Source organism: Megascapheus bottae, chromosome 1 (genome assembly GCF_031878675.1).
Source record: "Megascapheus bottae isolate mThoBot1 chromosome 1, mThoBot2.hap1, whole genome shotgun sequence".
NCBI lineage: Eukaryota > Metazoa > Chordata > Mammalia > Rodentia > Geomyidae > Megascapheus > Megascapheus bottae.
The window spans coordinates 24323723-24334710 of NC_143509.1; the positions used below are offsets into that span (position 1 = coordinate 24323723).

Here is a 10988-nt window from a genome sequence, read left to right on the forward strand (position 1 = left end):
AATTTTTTTTTAAAAAGTAAGTTTTAGGGGCCAGGAGTTTGGCCTAGTGGTAGAGTGCTTGCCTAGTATGCATGAAGATGCAGGTCCGATTCCTTGGTACCACATACATAGAAAAAGCTGGAAGTGGTAATGTGGGGCTCAAGTGGTAAAACTCTACTCTTGAGAAAGCCCAAGGACAGGCCATGAGTTCAAGCTCTAGGACTGGAGAGAAAAAAAAGAAGCAAGCAAAACTGAGTGAATTTGCTAAATTCCAAAGTGGTGTTGGTCTTTTCATCACTATGCTTTTCTAGGAGAGAGGTCCCTTCCAGTACAGAGCTTTGTCCTATTCATGTCAGCAGTCCAAGAGAACAAAGCAAAGGAAGCTAAGAGCTATGAGAAACTGGAAAGTGAAAGCTAATTGTAAGCCTTCATGTTGGAGCAGCTCCTACCTATTTCTGACCCATTGAAAACTACAATTCAAGCAACAGAACCTTAGGATCTCTACTCTCATAGCTCGTTGAGGGGTGGGTGAGATTGGGTTCAGTGAGATAGGAAATAGAGGCAGAGAGTGTAATTAAGTTCCCTAGAAATGGGGTGTGTCACAAACAGTACTACAGGATTAATCAGAACTGTTGTTGAAATTCACAAATGTGTCAGGATGCAGCACTTTGTGAGGCAAACAGCAGAGACTCAGGAGTCCTGTGACCTCAATTAGAATTTTGCTGATTAGTTGAGTGAGCTTGGACAATTTGTTTAATCCCTTGTGACTCAGACAACTCATTTAAAAAATGACCATAAAGTTGAGAATGGCACAAATGTTGAGAGGAGAACATGTGGCTACAGTACGGGTTACATAACTCAGCAAGCCCATGTTTATATTGGGAGATGTCAGTACTGCTCTGTCATCAATGGAAGAAATAGATAAAAGCAAATAACAAAAAACTCCAAACACATGAGTAAGGATATAGGAGACATGAACAACAGAACATTATCAAGCTGATTGACCTGATTGAGAATGTTAAAAAACTCGACCTCATATCACAGACCACTCAGCTGGACTCCACAAAAGGTTTCATTGCCAAAGGAATTAGAAGTTTTCTTGGTATCCAGCTTTTTTTTTCTTCATCTTTTTTTTTTTTTTTTGGTTGTTGTTGGTCATAGGACTTGAACTCTGGGTCTGGGCTCTTAAGCTCAAGGCAACCACCCTAACCCTTGAGCCATAGTGTCACTTTCGGTTTTCTGGTGATTAATTGGAGATGAGTTTCATGGACTTTTTTGTGCCTAGGCTGGCCTTGAACCACAATCCTCAGATCTCAGCCTCCTGAGTAGCTAGGATTACAGGTGTGAGCCACTACACCTGGCTTGGATCCAGCTTTCCATTTGATAAAAATCAAAATTTTATACAACTATAGAACCAGAGGTGCAGTGGTATTTATTTCACAGTAAATATAGCTCATTTCTCTGTTTTTCCCCTTTGACTTTTCCTTATTTAAGGCATTTGGGTACTTTCTCCCTTTAGAAGGGAGGGACAAGTGCCTCATTCATCTTTTTTTTTAAATTTATTTTTGTTTTTTTTAATTGTAATTAATAAAAGGGTTACATGATATTTGCCAGATAGAAGGTGCATTAATTCACATATATTGATACCCTTTCACATGTCTTGGTCCCCATTACCCTCCCCTTCACCCCCCCGCCCCCGTCTTGGTTTTCCCCCCTTCCCTATCCAATTTCAAATAACCAAATACAAATAAATCCAATATATCAGATAACAAAGTGAGATACTGTAACAATATGAGATAACCAAGGGACAGCAAAAGAGATGAGAGATCATTCATCTCTTGTACTCATTTCTCCTGGAATGAGAAAGGGATGATAGAGATGGAAACAAGAATTTTAGGATGGACATTAAATTTCCAAAAATATTTCCACAGCTGTTCTTATTTAGCAGTAATAATGATGTGGCAAGTCTTTGATCATGTTGTAATTGCTATTTGCTATTACTTAGCTTTCATTGAGCTACTTTTTTTTTTTTTTTGTCCCAGTCCTGTGGATTAAATATGCCTGGGTGCAGTCCTTGAGTTTTTGTGCTTAAGGCTAGTGCTCTACCACTTGAACCACAGCATCCCTTCCGGACTTTTCTGTTTATGTGGTATTGAGGAATTGAACTTAGGGCTTCAGGCATGCTAGGCAAACATTCAACCACTAAGCCACATTCCCAGCCCCTGAGCTACTCTTTTATTGCTAGCCCTAGGTCTTGAAGTCAGGGCCTGAGCACTGTCCTTGGGCTTTCTCAAGGCTAGAACTCTACCACTTGAGCCAAAGCACCACTTCCAGCTTTTTTCTATGTATGTGGTACCAAGGAATTGAACCCGGGTCTTGGTGCATGGTAGGCAAGCACTCTACCACTTGGCCAACCTCCTGGCCCTTTGAGTTACTTTTTTTTTTCTGATGGGTCATGGGACTTGAACTTGTCCTGGGTATTGTCCCTGAGCTCTTCAGCTCAAGGATACTGCCCTGCCCTTGAGCCAAGCCCTACTTCCTCGTTTTCTAGAGGTTACTTGGAGGTAAGTTTCCGGTCCTTTGATGCCTGGGCTGGCTTTGAACCTTGATCCTCAGATCTCAGCCTTCTGAGTAGCTAGGATTACAGGCATGAGCCACAGCACCATACCTGCCTCTTGAGCCTGTTATTCTTTCAAGGTGAGCCACCATCACTTGTTTCACATTCTACAAAGGTGTCAGGTGATGGAATAGTTAATTAAGATCTAAGATTAGCTTCCCTGAATACAGGTTTTTTTTTTTTTTTGGCCAGTCCTGGGGACTGAACTCAGGGCCTGAGCAGGGTCTTTGGGCTTTCCTCAAGACTAGTGCTCTACTCTTTGAGCCACAGCACCATTTCCAGACTTTTCTATGTATGTGGTACCGAGGAATTGAACCCGGGTCATTGTGCATGCTAGGCAAGCACTCTACTACTAGGCCAAACTCCCAGCCCCCGATTTATCAGTGAAAAGTAATTCAAATATATGTGGAATATGTGTGTATGCATATAACATATGATAATTATATGAACATGCCTATATAAATATGTCTTTATGAGTATCTATGAATATCACTCAGCCATAAAGAAAATAAAATTATATAAATTGCAGGAAATTAGATGGATCTGGAGATCATGATGTTAAGTGAGATAAGCCAGTGTTTAAAAAGTCAACATGCTGCTTGGTGCCAGTGGCTCAAGCCTATAATCCTAGCTACTCAGGAGGCTGAGATGCAAGGATCAATCTTACTTCCAAACCACTGAAGTACCAGAAGTGGAACTGTGGCTAGCCTTGAGCACAAAAGCTCAGGGACAATGCTTCATGTTTACACTCATTTATGGAGATAATAAGTAAAATGTTGATGATAGAATATTATAACTAATGAAGTAACAAACAATAATGGTTTTGTATATATATGTATACATTATCAACTGATGTGAGAGTGGAAAAGAAGGGCAAAGAGGATTGAAGGACATAGAACAAATTCACCCCTTCTACCAAGCTGCCATTCCTTTCCTCTTTTAAATAGCCTTTGGTAAGTTTCATCATGCTATTGTGTGTGTACATGGTTCTATATCTGTATGTGTATCTGTATAGTACCACATAGAAAGACTACACTGAACACCCACAATGAAACATAACAGAAATGTCAAAATAGAAAAACAAAATCCTTAAAACCAGTTGTAATACATACTTAATAAATACTTTAATGCATATTTAATACTACCCCTAAAACAACCCAAATTCTGTACCCAGATAGTGTGTGTGTGTGTATAGGTGTACATACATGCATGGATAAACTTGTAAGAAGAGGGTGAGATAGGAGATAGTGTTGGGGCAGCAAATGAAGCATTCTTAATCTGGGTGAGTGAATAATTGGCTTTGACTTTCCCTGGGTTTTTGCTGATGTCCTCTGCTTACATTGATGGGTTTTGTTAAGTGAGTAAATGAGACTGAAGTTACACACTTCTATCATCACAATATCCCATAAACTAGTTCTAGAAAACATTAATTTAAAAAATGCTGGGGCCGGGAGTTTGGCCTAGTGGTAGAGTGCTTGCCTAGCATGCACAAAGACCCAGGTTCGATTCCTCGGTACCACATACATTGAAAAAAGCTGGAAGTGGTGCTGAGGCTCAAGTGGTAGAGTGCTAAGCCTTGAGAAAGTCCAAGGACAGTGCTCAGGCCCTGAGCCCAAGCCCAGGACTGGCAAAAAAAAAAAAATGCTGTGTTTTTGATATTGGGACCCAAACTATTTAAACTTAAAAGAATCAGTAGGGACAGCATTAGGTCCTTGTTTGATGAAACAGAAGGATCTGATGGAGATGATGTTGATACAGTAAGAAAACAACCTCAAAGCTCCTGCTGACAAGACATTTTCCCAAGTATTAAATATAACGCACTATTAGCTCACTGCTGGGAGCTGACATCCTCTGCATGTTACCTAAAGTGCAGCAACCTTTTAGCTAGTGGGGCTTTCTCAGTTTTTACAAGTGTCTTAATCATTGGTAAATTAGTTAAACTATAACATTAAGAGATAAAAATAATTAGCTTATGTCATTTGGGAGCAAGTTTAAACTGGAATGGTTGTTAGAGGCTTTGACAGTGGTGGTTGATGGGTGATGACTGACATAGCTGTGATCCAGCCATCCTTCAACATGACATTTTTGAGGTCACATAGGATGAAATTATTTTCATGGGTTTGATTTCTGCTTTGAAGCTGTAGGTATAAGGAAGGTGGTACCAATGGGCTTTATATTCAACTAGTAAGCATTCAGAAATTTATGATGTAAATCAGTAGAAACCTTGGGCTATCCTAGCAGTGATTTGCAATAGAACAAAACCTAGATACATAGGCCATATAGAATTACGCTAAATGAAAGGACCTCCAGGATATAGAAACAAAAGCCATATAAGGGTGATTGTTGTCCTTAAGGTACTATGTTTTATCTCTCATCTCTCTTGCTGTCCCTTGGTTGTCTCATATTACAGTATTTCACCTGGTTATCTGATATATTGTATATATGCATATTTGGTTATTTGAAGTGGATAGGTAAGGGAAGAAAACAAGATGGGGGGGGATGAGGGGGGGGAAATGGGGACCAAGACATGAGAAAGGGTATCGATGTATGTGAAGTAATGCATCTGTCTGGTGAATATAAAGTAACCCTTCTATTAATTACAATAAAAATATGAGAAAAAGAAAAAAAATTCATGATGTAGTTAGGAGATTATTGAAATTCATGTTGCAGTGTTTTATTTCAGGGATCATTTTTACCAATTATTAATGACTCCATCTTGTAAGATCTGGAAATGAGGCTGAAACTCAATGAAGCCTTTTTGGCAATTCTGTGAAGAGACATATTTGTCAGTTCAGAGGGTATAAAGTGGAGCACAGATTGTGCTTTACAAGTGTGTCTGGGTTTTGATGATCAACATGTTTTTCTTCTGCCTCAGATAATTCAGACATAACTGAATAAACAAAGATTAATTGGCTTGGTTTTATTCATGCTTTGATAGCTGACCATAAGCAGAAAACGTGAAGAAACATCACCTTAAGTGACCTGAGAAGTTCATTTTATTATAATTTTAAAAATCCTTTAGCATGTATTCACAGTAAATTTCAATCTTTTTGGTGTGTAATTCATATTTCAGATATATAGCTAAGTAGTGTACCATTACAATCATGAAAAAGAACAGTTTCACCATTTTTCAAAATTCTTTTATGCCCTTTTATAAATAGTCTCCATTTCCTTGCTCTGGATTTATTAATAAACTTTTTGCCTTTTCTACCATGTCGGTGGAATGAGATTCTATAGCCTTTTGAGGATGTCCCCTATTATTCAACCTATTTGAGATTCATTCACATTTTTATTTTTATTTTTATTTTTTTTAAATTTTTTTATTGTAATTAGTAAAAGGGTTACATGATATTTGCCAGATAGAAGGTGCATTAATTCACATACATTGATACCCTTTCACATGTCTTGGTACCCATTTCCCTTCCCCCCCACACCCCCCTCCCATCTTAGTTTTCCCCCCTTCCCTATCAAATTTCAAATATCCAAATACAAATAAATTCAATATATCAGATAACGAAGTGAGATACTATACCAATATGAGATAACCAAGGGATAGCAAAGGAGATGAGAGACAACATAGTACATTAAGGACAACAATTATTCATTATATGGCTTTTGTTTCAATATCTTGGAGGTCCTTTCAATTAGCTTCACATTATACATTCACATTTTTAGAATCACTTGTTTATTCTTTTCATTGCAGAGAATTAGTGCATTCTTTTTCATATCTGGGAGGTATTCTATTGGTTGTCTTTCACAAATGGATTTTTTCCCTATATATGAATTATTTTCTATTAACATACCTTAATCATACAAAACAATGGGTTCCATTATGACATTTACATACATGTACATGGATATTGTGTACTTTGATTATATAAATCTCTACTATCTTATCCTCCCACCTTCTTCCTACATATGGGAACCTTTCCTCCTCTTCAGAAAGTCTCCCTTCTACTTTCAGTTGTTTTTTGTTTGGCCAGTCCTGGGGCTTTTGACTCAGGATTTGGATGCTGTCCCTGAGCAAATGTGCTCAAGGGTACCACTTGAGCCACAGCATCACTTTTGGCTTTTCCTGGGAGGTTTATTGGAAATAAACTTTTCTACCTGGGCTGGCTTTGAACTATGATCCTCAGATCTCACCCTCCTGAATATCTAGAAGTATAGGTGTGAGTTACTGGCTCCCGACCAAGTCTTTAAAAAATTAATATTTCACATATGATAGAAAGCATACAATATCTGTCAAAGTCTGTCTTATTGCATTTAACCTGATGATCTCCAGTTCTATCCATTTGCCATTTGAACCACAGCACCATTTATGGCTTTTTCTGTGTACGTGGTACTGCGGAATCAAACCCAGGGCATTGTGCATGCTAGGCGAGCACTACACCACTTGTCCATGCTCCCGGCTCTCTCTCTATCCTTAACCAGTTTGTTTTTATGATAATGGGAATAGGAAGTTGCACAGGACTTGAGTGCCCAGACAGTGGGCAACAGTTATATGTAACCAGTGAGTAGCTAGACAATTCTCTTCCCTTCAGAGAAGGGAAGAGAAAAATGACATGCATAAGGACCTTAAAGTATGAAAATACTTTTACAAAAAATGATATTTGGAAAATTAATGTGTTCAAATTCAGATTTAATTTTGCTGGGGTTAAATCTAAGTCAGCTTTATAATTTTCTATAAAGTTTATAATTTGCTATAAAGTATGTCAGTGAAGACCTAGGAGTTTTAATCACATTGAGCTAGGCTTTGCTCCTTATAGAACAATTCTTATTTCCCTTGTATATTTTTTCAGTACATATATGTGTTCAGTTGATCCTTGGTATTGGTGAGTTCTCCATCTTCTAAGTAAATACATGTACACACATATATATACACATACATTTCAAAGTTGTATCTGTAAACATGTATGGATTTTTGTCACTTTATTCCTTGAATAATATAGTATAACAACTTTTCCTCTTTTATAAGTCATCTAGAGATGACTTAAAGACTATAGGTGGGTGTATATAGGTTATACCACTTTGAACCACAGTGCCACTTCCCATTTTCTGGTGATTAATTGGAGATGAGTCTCATGGACTTTAATGCCAGGGCTGGCTTTGAACCATGATCTTGAGATCTCAGCCTCCTGAGTAGTTAGGATTACAGGTGTGAGCCATCAGCATCCAGCAATACTACCTTATTTTATCTGAAGGCTTTGAATGTGTATGGATTTTGGTTTCTGCAGATAATGAGATGGGAGTTCTAGAACAAAACCCCTGTGATTAATGACTATAGGAATGAACTAATGGAAGGTACTTAAGTTCTCTGAGGCAGAAAACTTGGTCTGAATAATATTTGTAGGTTATTATAACTTAAAAATTACCTACAGAATTCCTTTTAAAACCTGTATTTTCTTAATTAGATCAGGAATCATAATTGGAATAGAAGTAACATTTACATTCATCACTATCACATAACAATGTTAAACTACTTTATCAGTATAACTTTGGATCTTCCAAATGTCTTCAGCATCCTGAAATAGAAGACAAGGGCCTACCAGGAATAATTTTCCTACTTCTGATCTACTCCATTTGTTTTATTTATTGCTGATGTTGGGGTTTAAACTTGGGCACTCAAGGCTGTCTTTCATTCTACCACTTGAGCCACACCTCCAAGTATGTCTTTCTGCAGATCAACTGGACATAAACATCTCATGGGCTGGCTTCAAACCTTGAACTGTAGAACTCGGCTTCTTGAGTATCCAGGATTATAGGCAGGAGCCACTAATACGTGGTTACTGCCTTTATTTTTTTCAGAGTTCAGTCTAGTACTATGATCTTTTAAACCATTTAAGCTCATTTTTATTGTATCCTTAAGTCTCAAGTGAAACTAGTTCAAAATTGTCCCAAAGAAAAAAATCTAAATGAAAAATTATCTTATTGGGACTGCCAAATTTTGTGTACAAGAATTAAGTTTGACCAAGGAAGAAAGGAGAGAAGGGAAGAAGGGAGCAGAAAGTTGTGAAAAAACAGCGTAAATGTTCTGTGGGGATTTTTACTCTTAAAAAATACTTAGTGTTTTCCTTCAATTCACAATGTAGTAAGTTTAATAACAATTGACTCAGTACTACTTCATTTTGTGGGAAATCAGCCTGGAGATGCTCTGTTTATCTGCTCAACTTTTGGCATTTATCAGAATTGTTACTGAATAATTGTAAGCTTCACTGAGAACTGAAGTCGGTTTAATCAGCTGTGTATTTCCAACTTACTACATAGGTCAGAGTGTTTATAATGTTCACACACACTGGTAACACAGGATGTATGTTAGTAACAGGAGAATAGCCTAGCTGGGATGGAATGTACATATGGTAAAGAAAAATAAGGAAAAGTCCAGGGATGATTGTCCTCTGTTATGACTAGTGTTTGCAGAAAAATTAAGGTTTTAATTGAATCTAAAGTGAAACTTTAACTTTGAGGAGCTTACTCTAAGGCATTTTCAAGACTTAACTTTTCAACTTGTTTTGAGACATAATAATCATTCAGAAAATACATTTAACAAAAAGAGCAAGTTCCCTAAATTATACTGATTCAATTTATTAGTGATTTGAGATGATATACAAAATACCTGACTTGTAATTTTTTATTAAAGAATTTATTAACATTGATTTTTACATCGTATTTCAAATGACATATTTAACAAACAAATATTCAAGAAGGGAATCTATATACAATCACAGGCACTTAGATTTTAGTACATAATTGAAATTAGGCTGAGGGTTTGTATGTCATAGATACGTATTTAATCTATGTATTAAAACATGTCTATCTGGCAAATATCATGTAACTCTTCTATTAATTATAATAAAAATATATGAAAAAGAATAAAACATTATGTCTATAGAGTCACAAATTTTTATGTCTCTGTAGTTGTGTTTATATTTCCAATACCATGTCCATAGCATTGGGTAGGTGAATGAGTCCTTGCTCTTGTACTGTTCGGATTTAATAGCCACATATTAAGGATACTATGCCCTTTTTGTTCCTTTGGTCTTGACTACTGACTTGTGTTATAAAATACACTAAAAAAAATTACAATTCAGACAATCAGGATATGTTCAGTTGAAAAGCAAAAATAATTAAACCAACAAGGAAATCAGCATGGTTTTGTAACAGATATTAATACTAGTTGACCATTAGGTAAATCCTTGAGTCTTTAATCTTACAGAAACCATTTGGTCATCAAAGACCTAAAACATTTTCTTTGAGTAGTAGTGGAGGTTTCTTTCTTTCTTTCTCTTTTTCTTTTTCTTTTTTTTTCTTTTTGCCAGGCCTGGTGCTTGAATTCAGGGCCTGGGCATTGTCCTTGGATACTTTTTGCTCAAGGCTAGTGCTTTACCACTGAGCTATAGCACCACTTGGGGCTTTTTCTGTGGTCCCGAGGAATCAAACCCAGGGCTTTGTGCACGCTAGGCAAACACTCTACCACTTGGCTACACTCCCTGTCCCAGTAGATTTTTTTTTTAATGCATCATGGGGCTTGGACTCTGGGCCTGGGCACTGTCCCTGAGCTCTTCAACTCAAGGCTACTGCTCTACCCCTGGAGTCAGAGCCCCACTTCCCATTTCCTAGTGATTAATTGAAGAGTCTCAGGGTCTTTAGTGCCCAGGCTGGCTTTGAACCTTGATCCTCAGATCTCATCCTGCTGAGTAGCTAGGATTATTACAGGCATGAGCCACTGCATCCAGCTCCAGAAGATGATTTTATTTTTTTGGCCAGTCCTGGGCCTTGAACTGAGGGCCTGAACACTGTCCTTGGGCTTTCTCAAGGCTAGAGCTCTACCACTTGAGCCACAGCACCACTTCCAGCTTTTTTCTATGTATGTGGTACCAAGGAATTGAACCCGGGTCTTGGTGCATGGTAGGCAAGCACTCTACCACTAGGCCAAACTCATGGCCCCCAGTAGATTTTTTAAAGTAAGTCTTCAATAAAAAATATTTTAACATAATAAATCATTCCATAGGAAAATAAAAAACAAAACTATAAACGAGATTAAAATTGTAACACATAAAGGAGATGAGTGATTTCAGAAACAGCAAAGTGAATTGTAATGTGTCTTACTGCTACTAGCCAGATCTTTAGTATCAGATCTGTTCGAAGGAAGCTCCAATTTAATCATATTTAAATGGTTATTTTCTCATTAAATTTTTTTATTAAATTTAAACAAGCTCCAATTTAATCATAGTTAAATAGTTGTATCATCAAGTTTCTGGTCACCTGCTTAATAAGGCAGTGATAGGTATATTGAATGCTCTTTAGTTTGTGTTGTTTGTTTTTGTGCTGGTCTTGGGGCTTGAACTCAAGGCCTGGATGCTATCCCTCCTTTTATATTTCAAGGCTAGTGCTC

At 37.4% G+C, this 10988-nt stretch overlaps 1 long non-coding RNA gene across 2 annotated transcripts in view; it reads left to right on the forward strand.

Moving 5' to 3' along the window:
- LOC150068535 (uncharacterized) overlaps positions 1 to 10988 on the forward strand; it is a 154309-nt gene that overhangs the window by 23989 nt on the left and 119332 nt on the right. The window lies entirely within an intron of this gene.